The following is a 14342-nucleotide window of genomic DNA, read 5'->3' as shown; positions in this document are numbered from 1 at the left end:
TTATAGGATTTTCTTAAATCCTGAAAAGTGCACATTCATGGGAAGACAAGGGAAAATTCTTGGACATATAGTGTCTAAAAATGGCATAGCTATCGATATTGAAAAGATTCATGTCATTGCTGATTTTCCTAGACCAACAACAGTCAAGGGGTTACAAGCCTTCATAGGACATTGTGGATATTACCGAGGGTTCATCTACATGTATGCTATAATTGCAAAACCCATGTATAGCTTGATCACGCACTTTGAATGGACCGAGGCATGTGAAGAATCCTTCATGAAGCTTAAGCAAGCTCTCACCTCAGCTCCAATATTAAAAGCACCCGATTGGGATAAGGTATTCCACGTACATGTAGATCCTTCAAACTTTGCTATTGGTTGTATACTAGCCCAACTAGGAGATGGAAAAATTGACTTCCCTATTTCTTATGCTAGCCGACAATTGAACATGGCAAAAAATAATTACACCACCACTGAAAGAGAAGGACTAGGAATGATCTATGCTATTAAAAAGTATAGACATTACCTATTAGCCAACAAGTTTGTGTTCTTTGTGGACCACCAAGCTTTGTTATATTTGGTCAACAAGCCATGCAACACAGGGAGAATAGTGAGATCGTTCATCATTCTTCTCGAATTTTATTTCACTGTGGTTGTAAAAAAAGGCACTACATATCAACGAGCAGATCATTTGTCAAGTATTTTTTCAGGGGAATTACCTAAAGGGGTAGACGATGATCTACTAGATGCCTATTTGTTCTCCGTGGAAATGATACCTAGATGGTCAGAAAACATTGTGTCATTGATGACAATAGCTCGTGGATTCACCACTTCCTATCACAATTGATTTAATCGATCAATCGGCTATGTATCAATTAGCTAGAAGGCTATGTAAGAGAAATCGAGACAGGATATTGCTTTTATGCATTAACCATGAAGAAAAGGATCAATACCTAAGTCAAGCACATGTTACCATATTAGGACTTCACTTTGCAGAAGACCAAACTATGCAACAAATCTTAAGACTTGGAGTATTTTGGCCAACTATGAGGAGAGATGTTAGATCTTTTGTAAAAGATTTCCCTCAATGTCAAAAACAACCACCCATTCCTCATGTAACATTGTTTCAAATGTCACATGTTCCTAAGTGGAGTAATTATCTGGTTACTTACTTATCGAGCCGAACATTTCCTGAGGAAATGAGTAAACGCCGTCAAAGAGCAATTGAAACTGAAGCAAGAGACTATGCTCTTATTGGGAACCAATTGTATCAGAGAGATAAATATCAACATTTGCATCTTTGTGCAAATGAACACGAGTATATTCCGATTATAGAACAAACACATGCTGGATTAGCTGGAGGTCACTTTTCTAGTGAGACCACCACAAGAGCAATCTTGATGGCAGGCATATGGTGGCCAAAACTTTTCGCAGATGCCAAAGAATATTTTCGGAGGTGTGATGCTTGTCAACGAGCAAAAATGCCAACACGAGTAGACAGAATGCCCTTAAGACCAATGATGGGGGCTAGAGCCTTCACAAAATGGGGTATAGATTTTGTTGGACCGATACAGCCACTTGCTTATAGAACCCAAGCTCAATATATCATTGTAGCTACGGACTATTTGACCAAGTGGGCCAAGGCTAAAGCAACTCAAAAGAATGATGCTAGAACCACTGCTGCATTCTTATATGAGTATGTATTCATGAGATATGGACTGCCAATAGAGATTGTCAGTGATTGGGGAACTCGTTTCCTCAATGAGGTGATAGAGTATTTGCCTAATGAGTTTATGGTTATCCATAACAAATCAACTCCCTATCACCCACAATCAAACGGTCAAGCTGAGCATACAAATAAAATTCTTAGCTTGATACTAACCAAAGTGGTTAGTTCAGGGAGGACAGACTGGGAATTGAATCTCCATGCTGCTCTTTGGGCTTATTGAGTTTCGTTCAAAACAGCTTTAAATGCTACCCCCTTTAACCTTGTTTATGGTCTTGATGCCATACTGCCAATAGAATTTTTATTGCCGACATTAAGGGTAGCACGGACTCTTGAGTGGAATGGACATGAATTGTCAGAAAGACTTGAAGATTTGGAAAAGCTAGACGAGCAAAGGCTAACTGCCTTAGCTCATATCTATGCACAAAAGCGGAAACAAAAACAATTTTTTGATTCCCACTTAATCACCAAAATCTTCAAAAAAGGGGACTTAGTTCTAGTCTATTCCCTTAAGCAACACATTCCTAAGTTTAAGAAAAAGGGAAACGGACCATTTATCATTGAAGATGTATCTCCAAGTGGAGCAGTAAAATTGTCCACCCTAGATGGGATTAGTGGATGTCGTTTAAAGAAATACAATTTGCCACTAACCAATAAATTGCTAGAGAGAATGCATGCAGCCAAACAAAGGAAGATGAAGCGACATTAGGTTATTGATGAAGCTCAAGAGGAAGCTAGACTTCGGGTACTCAAGCGTAAAGCTGCTCTCAAGAATCAACAGATACAAATTCCTATCAACACTTTGGAAATAGATGATCGGCAATGGGAATTACCTAAAGATGCAGTTTCAACAGATGACGACTGGTTAGATGGAATGGATCTGCACATTGAAGAATAGCTCAGCAATCATAGCACCAATGCTTTGGTAGACATAGGAGCTAGAGTGAATGTAGTCAGTTATTCCATATACAAGAAGGCAACAAGTTAAGCATTGACTGCGCAGGAATAACGACAATCAAAGGATGCAACAAGAATCCAACTCCAACATTGGGAGTAGTCAACTTGAACGTGGTAGTACATGGATGTTCATGTCCGCATCAGTTTGTATGCTTGCCAGATGAACACATGAATGAGACAATGATTCTTCGCATTCCTTGGATGCGTACATACAAAGTAGTACCAAATTGGGATACAAATCAGCTAGAGCTATCACCTAAAGGAGGGCAACTCATTGTTCTAGTTGCACCAAGCAAGGAAGAATGGAAAAGATGCAATCAGAAGACCAATTCACGAAGCAAATCTTCTCCATCTCCACGAAAAACAAATGCTACAAGTAGCATGCAAGGAGTCAGGTAAATTTGGGTACCAAAAGCACAACTTAAGGATAAACCAAATCAGATCTGGGTACCTAAAACTTCACCGAACAAACATAAGATGGTTCCAAGGATTTGAACACAGAATCGAGCATCTACAAGCAAGGAACCTAACAGGAAAAGGGTTTGGAGGAAAAAAGAGCACTTATCTTCTCCACAGCTGCGAAACCAATCAAGCAATGGCGAGTTAAGTCTCAACAGACTCCAACACACCATGCAGCACCAAGCCGATCGAGCTACCAATGGCACGAAAAATCTCGACAACAGTCTAACGTGCTACCAATAGCTCAAGCAATCAGCGTGCTAAAACACCCTGATGGTACAATCAAACAAAGAGCACAAAAGCTACAGGATTTTCTCTTTAAAAGACATCAGCAGCAAACCTCAATTTCGGAAACCCTTGAGTTATTTACTCAAGACCTAGCTCTTGCATAGTGGATTGGTTTGAATTGCATTGATCTTCATATCATGGTAGAGCCAATCACGGCAATGCATAGACACAATTGTTCAACCCATGCACGCAGTCGTCCCGGAGTACGCCATCTAGGAGGGGTGAAAGGGCACTAAGTACTAAGTAATTAAGGGCAATGTTTGAAGAGGAAGGAAAAATTTCCATGTTAACGTGCGATTTTTTGCAAAATTACCTAATAATGGTCTTATAATTCATTGACAAGGGAAAATTCATTGATAATATCTTCCCGATGAGTGTAAATAGTGTATATACTATCAAAAAATCATTAAAAATAGTCTCTTTTTGGGTATTTTTTGTCATTTTGTTGATAAGGAGGATTTAAAATAGAGAAATCCAACAAAAAACAATAAAGCTGTGTTTTTCTAGTGATTTTCTTAATTATTAGATTTTTACTTTACTTTTTTAGAGAATTTTTCTATTTTCTTTTATTTTTTCAAATAAACAGGTCAAAATTAATAATAAATAGCAAGAAAGCTCAGATGGAAAAATTGAAGACACGATGGTGATCAAAAGGACAAGGCGGACAAGTACAAAAATTTTCAACAAAATCAGAAGACCGAAGCGAAAGCCTAAATTAGGCGGTCAGGCCTACTTTTGTAAAATTCTTGCAGAATGAGCTACAGGAAATTTTTGAGTTTAACATAGATTTTAAGGCCTAGTAGGACTAACGGGGGAATCTGGGAAAATTTGGTTCGGGAAGTCCAGGTATAGATATCCAGGGTAGGCTAAAACCACCTCATTTCCACTTGGAGCCTTTGCAAAGAGAGTTTTCGGCTTCTTTCGCGCGACATTTTCGGAGCCCACAGTTGACCTTTTTCAACGCCGTCTCACACGAGACATGAGGGGTAAGTTCTTTACTCGATAATGATCCATTTTGTACGGCCGGTAGCTAGTCTAAAGCCTTAGAAAAAACTCTAGAAACCGAACAATGCACGAAGACCTACGACCTAAAACTGATCATAGTGGTCTGCCAACTTGACCAAATTGGATGGGATTTGAACCATAGCATGCCCTAACATAATAGAACCTTTCTATACCATCAGATGACCATTCGGCTGGGGTGAAGGAAGTCCCCAGAAGAAAAGTTAGGGTTTTTCGCAAATGCCAGAATTTCGACATGACTCCACAGATGGCTTGCTAATGAGGTCCATATACGATGTATATGATTGGTTTGGTGAAATCCATCAAGCAAAGCCCTTGCAAAGCAGAAAACGGCTCGAAGGTTACAAAGTGTCAAATTCGACATACGAGGCCAAACTGACTCCAAATGAGCCAAAATTGGACAGGGAGCTTCACGACTATGTTACGAACAAGTCCAAAGCCTCAAAGGTGACCGACCCACCCAACAGACAGAGTAATCACAAAAAATGGTGATTTCAAAGTCGACAGAGCACAAAGTGATGTCGGCATGACCAAACTTGACCAAATTCAATTTATGACTTGTATTAGGTGTATGAGACATGTTTAGGTCAAAATTTGTGAGATTTGCAAAGTTTTTGTCAGTGTTGTAAATAATCACGATTATTTACTTTTGCATGATTTTTGCTTGGAAATTGTCAAATCACCTCACCCATCATGTGTACACACCTATTACATGCCAAAAATCAAGTATGAGCCAAAATGACCACCCATTACTTGTAAAATTGCCAAAAAATGCAAAAAAGTCCTTGCAAGCCAAAATCCGGGTTATGAACAACTTTTATTGATCCAAATCACCTCATATCTCATACCCAAGGTCTATACCATGCCTAGAATCAATTTATGCCAAAAAATGTCAATTTTTGAAGAAAAGTTAATAATCTCAATTATTTACTTTTTGGTCAAAATTGGAGAATTTAGATATTTTGTCATCATACATCAAAAGTACATGTTGTGATAAGCCCACTAGCCAATTTTGAATCAATTTGGAGTTCAAAATCTCAAATTTCCTTTATATCTACTGTTTCAGAGAACTAAAGTCAAAATCTGGTACCATTTTCAACATGGGCATCCAAATGAGCCCATACTTCACTCAAAGCATGTATTTGGCATATACTCAAGCCTATAAAGCCAAGTTTGCAAAAAGTTGAAAATTTTCCTCAGCTGTAAATAATCGCGATTATTTACTTTGGTCGCAAATTTTTGTTTTGACCATACAGTTTTGTTTCTTGCATGATTTTATGCATCTTTGCTTGTTCAAAAATTGATTTGAAGCAATTTGGACCAGATTATCAACATTTTAGTCTAAAAGGACATCCCAGAGAAAAATCTGACAACTCTGCTAACTTTGCAATCTATTCAATGAACAGGAGCAATGCAAGCCGCGGAGAAGGCCAAGAAGAAGCTAAACCAAAACGAGAAACTACAAGAATTGCTTGCGTATCAACTGGACCCCGAGTCAGTCAAGGCGGCAAAAGCATCCTATCTTTCTAAACAACAGCTCAAAGAACACCACACCACGGTCTTCAGTGGAAGGTTCAAGAGTGAAGAAGGGCATAAGGCACAGTAGCGAAAGCTTTGACAATGAACAAAGAGAGCTAGAAGGAAGGAGATGAAGAGGAAAGTTGTAGCTGCCCACCAAGAGGAGCCAGCTCAAAAACAAGCACGATTTGAAAGAGAAAAACAAGCGTACCAGTGCAGTAGCCAAGCACAAGGAAAGGCCCCAGAAAAGTGGGTACCCACAGGCCTGAAAGGACCTCGAACAAAGCATCATACAAGAAAAGAGTCCAAGGATCCAAAAGATTATTTAGAAAGAATGTATCAGGAGGCCCAAGCCCTAAACCTAAAAGAGGTAGAAGAAGCGGCAAAGAAAGCTGAGGAAGCGGCAACCCAAGAGCAAAGCCAGGCATCTCCCCGACCCACCTCACTGCCGCCGGAACACCAGGACCATCCCATGCCTACTCCACCACCATCACCGCCAGGCCAAGATACCAATGAAGAAGCCAATACCGAAATAGAAAAAGATTCTGAAGTCACCCACCAAACAGAAGCTACACAAAAATCTGACCACACCGAACGACAAGAGGAAAAAGAAGCCGAGCCCGAACCAAAGCAGGCAGCAGCAGAAACTCAAAAGACGGCCATAGAAATTGATACAGAGGTAGGTACAGCAAAAGAGCATGCCACTGCACACGAGAAAGATCCCGAGCCAGAGAAGGCAGAAAGGCTAGCACTTGAAGAGACGATAAGGGTTGAGACCACACTAGCTATTTCCACTCAGCCAAAAACTTCCAAGGCATCAAAGCGTCAGGATGGCCACGGAAAAGAAAAACCATCCACCTCTACAGTGCCACCAGCACTTACAACAGAGCAAGAAGCAACACAGGAGGCTGCAGGCACATCCCAACTAGCAAGATAGAAGGAGTGGCAGTCAATTGATGAAGAAATTTTACAAGTAAACGAGTATGCAAGGCAGATGCAAGACATGATGGAGAAATTCCGCTCAGCAGCCTTAAACCGCAACACAAAATCCAAAGAAATAGAAATGGTCATCAATGCTCTACAAGGAGAGCTCCACGACAGGATGATTAGTATCACTAATCTCCAAAGGCAAGTGCAAGAGCTAAAGATAGAAGCCGAATGTTGGCGGTCATAGCACAACGCACAACCCACCGACATAATGTCAATCCGGTGGATCGAAACCCGGCTAGTGCATGGAGGCATGGATGCACCTAATGTGACAAAATGAGGACTCTAGGAAGAGGGGTAAAGCAAGAGAGGAGAAGAGGGAAAGACGTTGAAGCAAGATCTATGCACACACACTCTCAATCTACACTCTAACTCTCTAATCATGCAGACAATGGTGTATCCCTTTGCTCTAATCTCAAGCACACACACTCTAATCACACATTAAGCATACACAAAGAAGCCTAATGAGAGAAATGTATGCAGCCCACGTACACACACACACTCTAATTTAGTACACATGTGAAGAAAGAATGCTCAAACAAGAGGGAGAGAAGAGAAGATTAACACTAATCATACACCATTAACAAACATAAGCTTGAAAGACAAGAGAAAGTAGAGAGAACTTAGCTTCCATTAATCCCAATGACTACTACATATGATGTGGAAGATCCAAGCTCCATAGCCACTCCTCTTCTTCTTCTCCGCACTCCCTCACACTCTCTTCTCTAAGAATGCCCTTTCACATCTTGTGAATTGACTTATATACAAGGGCTTTTAATAATGGGCGGCCGGCCAAAAAATGTATAACATGCTGCAGGTATCTAGGCTCATCTAATCATCAATGTACAACTTGGAACCCACTGTGGAGCCCGTAAATACAAAAAATATATGCATACACATATGTGTACACACCAGTGGAAGCATAATGCATGTCGTTGACGCTCGCCCGTCAACACTCTCCCCTCCCGAAGCTTTGTCATCCCTCACAAAGCCATGTCATGGTAGATGCTTGAGAAGAAATGTGCCTGCAAAAAGAAAAAGGTGGACATTGAGATAGCAAGCTCAAATATGTGGTGATAAGGCATAAGGAAAAGGCAAAGCACATGTAGTAATGAGTAAATGCAAAGAATTATGAAATGCTACACTTCCATTAAGGAAAAATAAATTGCACTTGTTGAAATTAATTAATAAAGAGTTTTGGACTTATGAAGGAGTCTATCAATTAGTTAGCTACGACTAAGGGTTAAAACATTTACTCTAGTACTAGCTAAGTTAGTAAATTTATCCCAATGCAACATTCCCTAATTATGTCTGTCATAGATTAGCTAACTAACTCTCACAACTCGAAACAAAAGCTTGAATTTTTTTTACTTGAATCTCAATGCAAGTCTTTATCATTTCATTTTTCTTGCTTTTCATTTGTTATTTTTCACATTTTGCAAAATCATTTGATGTGTGTGCTTATTTGTATACCCGGGGCTTTTTGCTTCTCAAAGAAAAGCACCCACACTGGGAACCTCTAGGGCTCTAGTACCATAGGCAATACATGTGTGTGAAGTACCAAATCAAGCCAGGATTTCTCTTCCAGCTTAAGCTTTTACACTTGTGGCACTTTTGTTTTTCTTCCATTTCCTTTGTATTTTCACTAGTGTTCTTTGTTGTTTGAGTGAGAAAGCCTCTCTATGCTCAAAACACTCCTAAGGTTTCAAACACTCAAATAATTTTACCAACTAGGACTAGTAGTCAAGTAAATGAGTTAACCTAAAGTCACGGCCTCCTAACCTCAAGGATCATCAATAAAACTAAAGTCTGAGTCAATTAACTAAAGAAGGACAAGTTTATGCATCTTTAATGGCAGATAACAAAACATAATTGAATGCACTTAATCAAACCAAGAAGAAGCAACAATCAACAAATATAAATGTATAAAACCATATAGCATAGGAAAGAGTACACCTGTGCATGGGCTCAATGAAGAGGTCGATGTCATGGAAGCCTTGTGTCTGGAGATACATCATGTCTACATGGTCGTCCAATCTCCATGGGCAAGCTAATTTATGTCTACGTGCTGCATCAAAAGATCAACAAAAGCACTGTACCTCCAAGAGGTATGTCAGAAGCAAGATAAAATAACAAAAGTAACATAATAATAAAATAAAACATCTAAGATAGGGTCTAAAACCTGGATATCCAGAGGGAAAAAACCCAAAAGGGAAAAAAGTGCCTCTGGTATATGCACATAAATCTAGTGCGCATATCAATGTGTACAAATCTCAAATCTCGTGCAACTAGGAGTCAAGAGAGAGCTCTCACCATGAAGAATGATCTGCAATCTCTTAGCTCGATCTCTAATAGTCAAGGGCTGGCTAACACCTAGCTCCATATGTACAGTCTGCTCAGCAGCACAAGGAATGGGCATAGGGTGGGCATCAGCCTCTACTCGAATAGTCCGTGGAAGACTCTTCCGTAGCCAAATCTGCAATGCTCGCACTCTCGTAGGGATGTCAGTGTGAGCTCTCCTAGCGTGTCTACGTGTGCATCTAGCTTTAGGACATACTATCTGTTGTGAAGGTACCAACCTCTCTAGGGGTAGTCTCATCTCTCGACATCTGGCTCGTGGAGGTCTTGCTCTAGGGTATCATCTTGTATGCGCTGGGTGTGCTACCGCTTGTGGCCTAGGTACCCAAACATGTCTTTGTCCCTCAAAGTAATCATGTGCCTCAAGTGACCATCTAGATGTGAGCCAACCATGTGAAAGTCCGTCGTCGGTCATATGGCCCTTTAGAAATATGATCATGTCATCACAAGGTAAAAATCTAGCATGTATCTCGTCACAGGGAACAAATACCTATTGGGTTGTCCTGGAAGCTCTATGTGGAGAGCTACGTGCTTGATCTATCGTGTGTCACTCCTTAGTGGAACTACTCATCGTCGCAGAGCCTCTGCCTAGAGAAGGCTCTACACATGGCTGAGATGCTTGTGTACGTGGTCTCCAAACAAGTCTAGTAGGCTCTATCGTATCCCTACATAGGGTGTCAGTAGAGATCACTCTAGTCCGTGTACGTCCATGTATCTATGGTGTAACCTCTATCTCTGTGGTGTTAGCAATGTGGTCTCTAGGAACCTGATCTAGAAAAGTACGGCTCGTGGCTGGTCTCCGGTCAATCGGGTGATCTGGCTTAAGTATCACTTTTGTGATCCAAATTTCACCAAATTTGATTTGTCCTTGAGGTATGCTCAAATGTGCAAAAATATCAATAATCACTCCTGGTATTTTTGTGCAACCGTTTGCCACAATGTTGACAAAGAATGGTTAAGCAGATCAACTTAAGCTCGCTAGCCAAGTTTCATTAGGTTTGTATAATCCTTGTTACTTTGGTCAACATTTTTGTGTATGCAGACTGACTTTACAAATTTGGCCATAATTTTCACTTCAATGATCCAAATCTTACCAAATTTGATTTGAGGGCTTAATATAACATGCTAAAACTAGTGGTATGCTAGGTTGGTTTAAAAAAAAGAGAAATGAGACAAAAGTAAATAATCACGATAATTTGCTTCTGGTAAATTTTTGCATCTTTTTGGTCAACAGAGCATGTACACTTGTTTAACACTTCAATATAAGCCTCTAAGTCAATTTTCACTAAGTTTGAACAAGATTTTCCCAAGTCGCACTTAAGTTCTCGACAATCAGTATAGATTTTAGTTTTTATCAAGGTTTTGGTCACCCAGTTTGGTGATCCAAATTCTATCGGCCTTTACAAAAGATGTTTGTACACATACATAGAGCCTCTGGTATCAACCTTGGTCACTTTTGAGCTGAAAGTAAATAATTGTGATTATTTACTTTTGGTCCAAAATGAACACTTGTTTCAATTTTTTAGTGGACCTTTTTATGATCTATTTTAAGCCTCTGAGTCAAGTCAAAACTTAATTTGGACTAAATGTCAAGAGAAGTAAATAATCTGAGTTTTTGCAAGCTCTGGAAAATTTACCTCAAATGCGTCATTAAGCTTACCCACTGGTTCATATAACTTTTAAAGCATAATCTCCAGCCGGATTCAGTGGTTGACAGTCTTTTGGTGTTGTTTCCAGTCGTAGACCTAAAATTTGCAACTTCACATAAACAAATCACAATTGATTCTTCTGGAGTGAGAAATTTTTTGAGATCCACCTCGGACTTACCCTACTACTAGATTCTATTGCAATGGGGTTGTGGAAAGTGTTCACAAACACTCATGCTTGTTTTTTATGGTTTTTTGAGCCTTGATCTTAAGACTTGTCTCCTCCATCAATAATTCTCAAAATCCTAATCTAATTCTACAATCCTACAATCCTAAAAGGTACTTAGCAAGTACACTTACTTCCAAGCTACCTCTACACAGCAAAAGACAACAATCTTAAGCTATGTGATTTTAAAGAGAAATTTTTTACTCTAGGTGATCCTAGAGGAAGTTAAAGGACAACTGCATGAGATGCTTGTATTTTCCCTAGTTTAGGTCTCTTCGATCCCCGGCAATGGCACCAAATGTGGGACGAGTTTCTAACCTCACTCTTATCTTATTGCAGACATAGCGAACATAATTGTCAATCCATGGGATGAAACTAACTCAGCTATTGTCTAGAGCCTATAAGAGGTTGTCAATCTCTTGGAAAACCACAGACAACTCACATCTAACTCAAGCTACACTCAAATGACCGAAATCACCAAAAGGTAGTCGCTAATCGACAAACAAATCATAATTATTACAACATCAAATGACATGTAAAAGTTACGGAGCTTCTAGGACATGTTTGTAAGACCTAAGCACACATGCTTATGGTCTCAAATCTCACTTTAGGTCAAGTGAAAAAATCACGATTATTAACAAAAGTGAGTTTTTGACCTAGTCGTTTTTGACCCAGAATGCATCTAAATGCTTAGCAATGATGCCCCAATACCCCACCTATACTTATTTTATGATTTTCTAGCTTAAATTCCTACTTATGATGAATTAGGCCACGGGTCGACAACACCAAAAGCTACAAATTACCATGAAATGTTTACATCAACACATAGAACTCTTACCTGCGATTGCAACGCAATAGACGGCACTGCAATGTGACAATCGGGGAGGGAGTAGAAAGCGCGAGAAGGGGAGAAGTGAGCGCTATTATTAGCTTACGTTGTATTCTATCATCCAAAAAACTCACAAAAATTGGCTTTTGGGAGATCTAACTAAAGATAAGTTAATACAATCTGGAAGCTTATAGCCCCGGCTCATCAATTACACTATCCATCTCGAAAATAGGAGTTACAACATTCCCGATTTATCAAAATAACAAGTGTTTTTACAATATAAGCTCAGAAAAATGTTATCCGAGTCAGCTTGCTGCTAAAAATAACTAGGATAGGAAACAATTGGAGGGAAAAATATGCATTTTGCAAAAAAATTCCATAATTTGCAAGTACATTATAAGCTCTCAAAATTTCATGGTGTCATTTTACTATTTTAGGTATCATTTTTGTAGTAGGTAGCTTATTCCACTCGACCAAGATATAGAGTCTAGCTTTAAGAACAAACCTTTAGCAATGGAGATCTACTTTTAGAGAGCCTACTTACTATGATTGAAACAATGTCAAGTACAACTCTTGCACAACTTAGGGTAGATTTTACATATGAAGACATACCACTACTACCAGAAGTGTATGCATTCATCCTTTACAATACAAAGGTACTAACTACATGGATAAATTTCAATTTTCTTTAATGTCTTAAAGATATAGATACTAACACTTTGTTTTCCTCAAATTCCAAGACGCAAGGAGAAAACAACATTGTGCAAGGAGTCCCTCTCAAATACACTTCACTTGATTGCTTCAATCAAAAGCTATGTCACAAACCTTGTGTATGCAGTGAGTTTTACTTCCATGCCATCCAATATGTACACCCCAAAATGATTAATACAAAGACATTTTGTGCCATTCAAACATTATCTCAAAATTGTAAACTTTCTATTGTCTCAAGGCTTTATACATTGTAGTTTCTCATTTAAAATTTATACAAAGGGGCAATGATTACTGCCCCCTTCCTGTGTTGCTACCATTGCTCCCTTGTCCCTTGCCTTGATTGCTACCACTGCTGCCCACCTGCCCCTTGCCCCTGTTGCTACCACTGCTCCCCTACCCTCTCCCTGAGTTACTTCTCCTTCTCCCTCGGGTAACATTGATCTCCGGTGCCCCTTTTACGTCGCTCGAATGCCTGGCTTCATCCATGGCTTCCCATGCAGCTTGAACCTGTGAAGCTTTACTCTATTCTCTCTCTTGACCTTGACGTGTAACCGAATCCTCTACTTCTATAGAGCCCGCATAATACTGATTGATTGCTTCTCCTCAGCTCACACACTTCCCTCTCTTGATTGACTATTAACCAAAATTATAATATGATGACTGGCCATTACAGAATATTTGCACACATCATAGGGGCTGCATTCATGTAATTCAAGGTCCTATAGAAGTGTGCTAATAAGAAAGTAAGTAAAGAAGTTATTTTTTCTCATAAAGGAATTGCAACGATACAAGCACTAAAACAACATGCATACTTATGTTTGGTACATCCAAAATTTGGATTAGAAGGAGCATAGCATTCATACACGTCTTCTAGCCATAATTAAAATCATTAGTCTGAGTGGACACACTGACCCGTTGCTTCAGCCAGACAACACCTAGATCATGTTATAACAAAATGTTCTCCACATAGCAAACAAATTTTCTTGTGGAACTACATACATAAGAAATTGCTTAGTAGGGCATTAGAAACTGACACTACATGAAAAAGCTTAAAGATAAGCCTTACGCCTTTATACGCCCATGGATTTTCTTGCTTTGCCTAGAGTTTTTTTAGTAGACAAACTTCGCTTCAATGTTGAATAACACCAGACTCCAATGTTCACTACAAAGAAACAAAACAAAACCATCAACGATGAGAAATTAAGACCATAAATCACACATAGCTTTTATATCGACACAAAATTCACCTTCGATTGTAGACAGTGACCAGAAAGTGTGTTGAATCCTAGTTTACTTTGCTGAACTAGCCCAACAACGTAAAAAATGACATTCCATTGTTCTGAAGCATAGGTGATATAAGAAGATCTATTAAGTAGATTTTGTCATGCACATTCACAAGCAGAAGGGAGATAGCATGCCTCACATGAAAAAGAACTATCCGCCGATAGAATGACTATTGGATAATAGAGATAGATTAGAACAAAGACAATATGGATCTTTAAATGGGCATATAAGTCCCTAATTGCTTGGTTCTGACCACGCTCAATCCCAAGAGATGAGTGGCCTTAAAGATTTCCAAGTGTCTCTAATCGCTTGGTACAGACCCCAAACTAA

The sequence above is a fragment of the Adiantum capillus-veneris genome, chromosome 10 (assembly GCF_014529385.1).
Source record: "Adiantum capillus-veneris isolate H3 chromosome 10, ASM1452938v2, whole genome shotgun sequence".
NCBI classification, from domain to species: domain Eukaryota; kingdom Viridiplantae; phylum Streptophyta; class Polypodiopsida; order Polypodiales; family Pteridaceae; genus Adiantum; species Adiantum capillus-veneris.
Note: the sequence above shows the minus strand (reverse complement) of the source record.